We start from the raw sequence: 7,056 nt of genomic DNA, 5'->3' as shown, positions 1-7,056 counted from the left end.
CGGAGGGTGGAGGGGGGGTGGAGGAGAAGGGGGGAACCAGCGGGATGGGGGGGAACTTACCTCCTCCTGCTGCTTCCTCCTCTTCCTCATAGGTGTGGAGCTCCCTCCCCCCCTCCCGTGAGTATCGCGGGTCCCGCCCCTTGTGTTTATCTAATCCCCTCTTGAAGCTGCCTGTGCTTGTAGCTACCACCACTTTCTGCGGCAGTGAATTCGACATGTTAATTACTCATTGGCTGAAGAAGTACTTCCTTTTATCTGTTCTAAGCCTACTGCTCACATTAAATATAATGAAAAGTACTTCTTTCTCTCCCTTCCCTATCCCATGCATAATTTTATAAATCTCTATCATGTCACTCCTCAGTTGTCCTTTCTCCCATCTAAAGAGCCCTAACCTTTCTTCATAGGGAAGTATTCCATCCCCTTAATCATTTTAGGTGCCCTTTTCTGCACCTATACTAATGCTATAATATCTTTTTTGAGGTGTGGTGACTGACTGGCCTGTAATTTACAGGATTTTCACTGGAAACTTTTTTAAAGATGGGGGTTACATTAGCTACCTTCCAGTCCTCAGGAACGGAGGCAGATTTTAGTGACAGAATGCATATTTTTGTCAGGAGATGCACAAGTTCACATTTGAGTTCTTTCAGAACTCTTGGATGTATGCCACCTGGGCCTGGTGATTTGTTGGTTTTTAATTTGCCCATCACTCGTAGGACCTCCTCTCTCATCACCTCAATCAGATTCAGGTCTTTCAACACCCTTCCTGAAATCAGCTTCTTACCATGACTCCCTCTTATACCTATATGCTTGATGCTCATTCAAACATTCTGACTGTGGTCACGCAGCAAGCTAATTGCGATTTGTTCCCGCTATAGATTTGATTGGGAATTTTTTTTCTGGATTGGGATGCTCACACATCCCTCCCCGAACCGCAAGCATTGTGCAACGAGGCTCTGGGTACCGTCTAGATAGCGGTGCAAGGTTTTTTTTAAAATTGCTTTGTGCATGCACATATGCACACAGCTGAATCACCACCCCTACCTGGACTTGCCATACTCCCTTATTTTTACAGATCCCCCCCTGGAACAGCAAACAAATAATAAATAATAAACGTTAGATGCTTTCCTGTTCTGCTGGGGGAACAGTTTGGAGTAAGATGATTCTCTAAGTATTTTTTTAAAAATGTATACATTCCTAGGCTTCATCTTTTTAAATGCAAGAGAGAACAGCGGAGAAACCCGATCAAAATGACCGTGTGACCATGGCCAAAGTTTCAAATTTCAGTAGCAAACAAAAATGATTGGTTTGCCTCTCTGTTGCATGTGCTTGCAGTACAAAAAACACTGTGTCTAGATACTGAACGTTAAATATAATGCAAATAAACTGTAACCAATATTAAAAATAAAGACTTTTAGATCTTTTTTTGCTGTTTGTATATTTTTATATTATTTTACTATAGAATATTACATATTATAATAAACTATGTCAAAGGAGAAACAAATGCATAAGTACATTCAAAGTCAAAGCCAAGAAACATCCATTTGCTTCACAGAGAAATATAGATACACAGTGGCAGCCAAGAAAAATCACTGCTCTTCTGTTCCTAAATTGGTACATCAGCATCAAAGTAACTTGTGACTACTGTTCTCCAGGAAAAATTGTTCCACATGTAAGGTTATACCCTAGGTAAAAGCAGCATGCTCATTTCAACAGACTAACATGTCTCCCAGGTAAGGTCCACATTTCCGGTCTCCATCAGAGTCAAGAATTTCAGATTTCAGATCCAGAGCTATATACTTTATACAAAAATCTCACCACTTGCCATTAGTAAGGAGCAATCTGTTTCACACTCAAAAGGGTTGGTAGTATATAGCTCTGGATAGTATATGGCTTGGACTTTGGATATATTTGTGTATTTGTTTTCTCCTTTGACATAGTTTATTATAATACATAATTTGGTAATTAAATCTATATTCTACAGTAAAAATAAAAATATACAAACAGCCAAAAAAAGATTTGGAAAGACTTTATTCTTAATATTGGTTACAGTTTATTTTCATTATATTTAGCATTCAATATCTAGGCACGGTGGGGGGTTTTACTGCAAGCACTTTGCGCACTGTGTTCCCTTATATCTTTGCTACTCTCTGTTGCATGTGACATTTCACTTACCTCATAGAATCATAGAATCACAGCGTTGGGAGGGGCCATACAGGCCATCTAATCCAACCCCCCTGTTCAATGCAGGATCAGCCTAGACTCGCATCCCTGACAAATGTTTTTCCAGCCGCTGCTTAAAGACTGCCAGTGAGGTGGGAGCTCACCACCTCCCTAGGCAGCTGATTCCCTTGTTGCACAACTCTTACCGTACAAAAGTTTTTCCTGCCCTTAATTTAAACCCATTATTGCGAGTCCTCTCCTCTGCTGCCAACAGGAACAGCTCCCTGCCCTCCTCTGTGTGACAGCCCTTCAGATACTTAAAGAGAACCTCCTCTTCTCCAGACTAGGAGAAGGATATCTCTTATTCAAAATATGGTATCTCCGGGACCTCTGACTCAGATGAACTTCTTTTTAATAGGATGCCACAAGAGGGGAACCCTAAGACCTTGTGGGGCAAAGGAAATGCTATCCACCAGCTTGTTCCCTCATTCCTCCCCTTTTGCTTTCCCCACCTAGTTCTACTTTCTCATTGCTGCTATTACCTCCTATTTCTGCTTTTCCACCTTCCCACCATTGCTTTTTTCCCCTCCCTCCAACCCCCCCCCCAAATTAATTTTTCCACTCCCCCTTTTGCCCCTTCCTTCCCTTGGCCACTCCTTTTTTTAAATTAAAGAAAATCTCATCTGGGGATTGCTGGCAACAGCATAATGTCAACTGTGATCCTGTGCGATCTCAATGGCATTTTTTGAAGTTGCGATATATGTACATGTGAATGCCTTGCTTTTTTGTTTGTTTGTTTGCAAATCACTTCCCCCCCTGAAAAACTGGGAGCTTCCCCAGGGTTCTAAGAACATCTACCTTTTCTCAACCTGGCCTCAGTGGGCAGATTTTTTGAACTGCACTCTGAAGGCAAGTTTGGAATTACATATGATCATTTGATGTTGTTATTTTGCTGGCTTAGTCCCCCATATCATGGGACAATATATTAAAATTTGGCTATACTGGCCACTACCTAAATGTGCACAATTGGATTAAATGACCCACACATTTCCAGTTCTGTGATCCACATTTCTGTGCTACATCTTCTCAACCTGTTAAACAGAGGAAATCCAACCAGACTTTCACAGCTAGGATGTAGCAAAAATAACTGAACTCTTTTATGCTCATAAAATGAGAGGTGTGAGTGAATGCAGGCTGCAATTTTTTCTTTGTAGCTGGAGTGTATTTCAGGAAAGCAGAGAAACAAGCAGGCAAGATCAATCTTAAGAAGAATTGCCTAGTCTGTTACTATTATTTATTTTAGAAAAATAAGACCTGTATAACCCATCTTTCTGTCTGAATGGCATTTCCTCCTGCAAGAAAAGAGGAATTCAAGTTGTTAATGCCCTGCCCAGGGAACAGAGGACCTGCAATCAGTACCCTGCTGTACAGAGCAGGCTTCCTGTGTGATAACTGGACAGGACCCTATGCCTGTGATCCATTCAAAAGTTCAGTCTTAGAAGTGTGCTGCTTTGTCTCTCACTCTCCCCCACTGCCTAAACACCTGTTACTGGAAGAGAGCACCAGGTGACTATACCACCACTGAATATCATTGTATGGTTGAGAGGCAAGCCTTGGCAGAGACAATAAGCCATTTATATAGTAGCATCCAGTTTAATGGCAGCAGGAGGGAGTGTACAATACTACCTGGAGCACATCTACTTGCCAGGAGACTCAGGACCTGGGTGGTCTGAGTGACAAGAGTCCCAATTCCATTAGGGAGCCATTGATGTATTTAGGAAAACTTGTAGCATGGAGCCTTTAAAAACTGACCCTCTACTTTCTATTCAGGGGGCAGACAATGATGAACGAGCCCAGAAGAATAGAGGCGGCACAGCTGAGTAAAATGGTCCTGTTTTTCTTTTGATCTTTTAAGGAGTGAGGAATAATTAAAAAATAAATGAACTAGCACTGATGGAGTGACAGAGGCCCTACTTGATTTGCAAAACCCAAGCATGTTTCATGGCCCCACTCTGCCCTTTCTATTCAAGGGAGAGAATCCTTTGAATACAAGCCTCTGCAGCCAAGAAAATGCGGTGAGCATTAAAAATGTAAAGCCAGAGAATTCTCTTTAGTCAATTGCTTAACCTCAGGCTGTGTTTGTCACTGTCAGAGTGATGAATTGGGAGCTGTCTGAAATCAGCATGCTCACTTTAATAATGTCACTTTCCCGGAGCCCTAATAAATGTCTTTCTGAACCAGCTGGACACAACCAATTCCTTAGACCAACAATTACCGATTTCACCAGGTTTTTGCTCTTCTTAACAGTTAGGTCCCTGCTGCTGAAATTGGAAATCTTTATCCTTTCACACATTCTCTCAGCCACGAAGAAAAAAGGAGATCCAGTTTATTAAAGCCTTACACTGTGAATTGAGCAAGTGTTGTTGTGGACAGAGGTTGACTAGTACCCCTGACTTTTTATTCTTAATGTGACTACTAGTGACACAATCAAGAGATCCACATGTCAATAGATATGGTACTGTTATAATAATTCATCTATTGGTTTTTCCTAACTAGACAGAAAAATCAGGAAGGCTAATGATGGCATTAGTGGTGGCATGTGGCTTCTCCCCAGGGATGGTGGATCCCCGCAATAGGTCGGTGAACCCACCTGGAATCAGGCTTTTTAGGGCATGACTATCCAAGAATTGTGCAGTGGCAGACATCTGAATATAATCAGACAAGCCCACATTTTAATGATTACTTTCATGATTATTTTTGAGGGTTTTTTTATAGGCCTAACTGTATGTTGTTTCCCCCAGATCTTGCAAAGTCAAACATGCACATGGAGGTCTGTGCTGAGAACTCTGTTCCCAGGTGTGCATGAGCCCAAATCAGATTAGGACCGTGGTGTGCGTGTGATGGGGCTTCAGCCTTCCTCAATATAAAACAGGCCCAGTGGAGAGCATTATTTGGCCAGTTGTGGAGGTATAGGGCAACCCCATCAGTACACTTGTAGCCAGTGAGGCAAGTAGCAGCCCTCTGGAGCTCTTTCAAGTTAGGGGGAACCATAACTGTCCTCTCCATACACACTGGTCCCAAACCAAATCTGTGTACACGGGAACTGAGTTCCCGGTACAAACTGGCAAGAGATAACTGATTCCACAGACCCCAGGGAGGGGGGCTATGATGTTTAGTTAGGCCCTATGAAGATTTATTTAGTTTTATTGTTGCTATCCACCTTGGACTCCAGTTGAGGGGTGGGGGGCTTATACATGTTTGAAATCAATAAATCAAGCCTCTTATGACTATCAGGTGCTGTGATCACCTGACTAGATCATGATGTCATCACCACATAGCCAGGCCTTTTAAATTAAAGGTCCCGGATCACATAATGACTTTAATCCTTCTAACACGCAGGCTCCAAGGAGTAGTTCAGGCACAGATTCTGTCAAATTATACAGATCAGTTCAGTTTAATTGAAGGATCCATATGACTGGTATTTATAAACAAACCATTTTAAATGTGTATGTGCAAATTGCCATACAGGAAAGGAAAATTACAGAAGATCCATTTCATCAGAGTAATTGAAGGATCCATATGACTGGTATTTACAAACAAACCATTTTAAATGTGTATGTTCAAATTGCCATACAGGAAAGGAGAGTTACAGAAGATCCATTTCATCAGAATTTGGCCTAGAAGGATGATGATAAATATTAACAAAGAAAGCCACTCATGACGAGATATTGGCTACCTCTAGCACTGTGATGGGTGCTGCCACAGAGCCATGAGGTGCCGTGCGCTTCCTTGGCTGGTCATAATACCAAACCTGTAGTCCTAGGATAAGCAGATATAAAGAGCAATATGTTGGCAGGCACAGCTTGTCATGTATTGATAAGACAGACAACCCATTAACTATTCAAGGGACAGAAGCCCTGACCTCCTTTGCCTCTAGTCATCCTAAATAAGCTGGACCAAGCTGAAAGATCTTGATTCTGTTCAGTAGCATCAGGGATGAATGAGATGATGGAATATCAGAGTGGACATCATGTAACAAAAAGGAGTGCTAGCCTTGGGCTATGGAGGTCTTGGTGCCGATCCTCACTCTCAGTGGGTAACAACTGGATAGTCACTCTCTCAGCCTAACCTGACTTAACAGGACTGTTGTGAGAATAAAATGAGATAACCTCACATCAGCTGCTCAGAGAAGAGTCAGATGCAAATGTTTTTGCATTCATTTTCCCATTCTTCATTTACCCCATTCTTCCTCGCATTTTCCCTTCAGGCCTACATCTTTGCTAACTTGCAGCCTTTAAAAAAAACACACCAATAATGTCCAACTACAACATTTTTTAAAAAATCTACAAAGAAATAATTAGTAAAGAGAAACTCTGCTCTTTTAAAAGGAAATAATGATGCATACAGCTGGTGTTTCAGGCTGCAGTGTTTGCATAGAACCACTAATTAAAACATTGCTTCTGTAAGTATGCTGATCCCATTGATTCTAACCCCCTCTCCCCTCCTCAGCCCTCAAACACACACAGTTAATTTGCTGCTAGGAAAGCAAAGTCGCAAGGGTCCTCATTATAAAAATTTCACTGGCTGCAGCTAATGGTTGTAATTAATAGGTGCAATAAATTTCAAATGGCCAGCCAGGGTGTTCATTAGTTTCAGCCTGAGTCAGCACCAGTGGGGTAGCCTGTTACTTAATAACCCATTTTCTAACAGGAGAAGGGTGGGTGTCTTCTGCAGCTCAACACAACCAGAGCTTTCCTGCCAAAAAAGAGGAAGTCATTTGTAGCAGACAGTTTAGTTTAGCACACATCTGTCTGCCAACTGTATAAGGAAGAGGTGGGATTTGGTTTTAGGATGAAGCCTAACCCACTCCAGAGCACTGTATAATTGGTTAGAAGG

The sequence above is a fragment of the Gekko japonicus genome, unplaced genomic scaffold (genome assembly GCF_001447785.1).
Source record: "Gekko japonicus isolate JY-2015 unplaced genomic scaffold, Gekko_japonicus_V1.1 scaffold276, whole genome shotgun sequence".
Classification (NCBI taxonomy): domain Eukaryota; kingdom Metazoa; phylum Chordata; class Lepidosauria; order Squamata; family Gekkonidae; genus Gekko; species Gekko japonicus.
Note: the sequence above shows the minus strand (reverse complement) of the source record.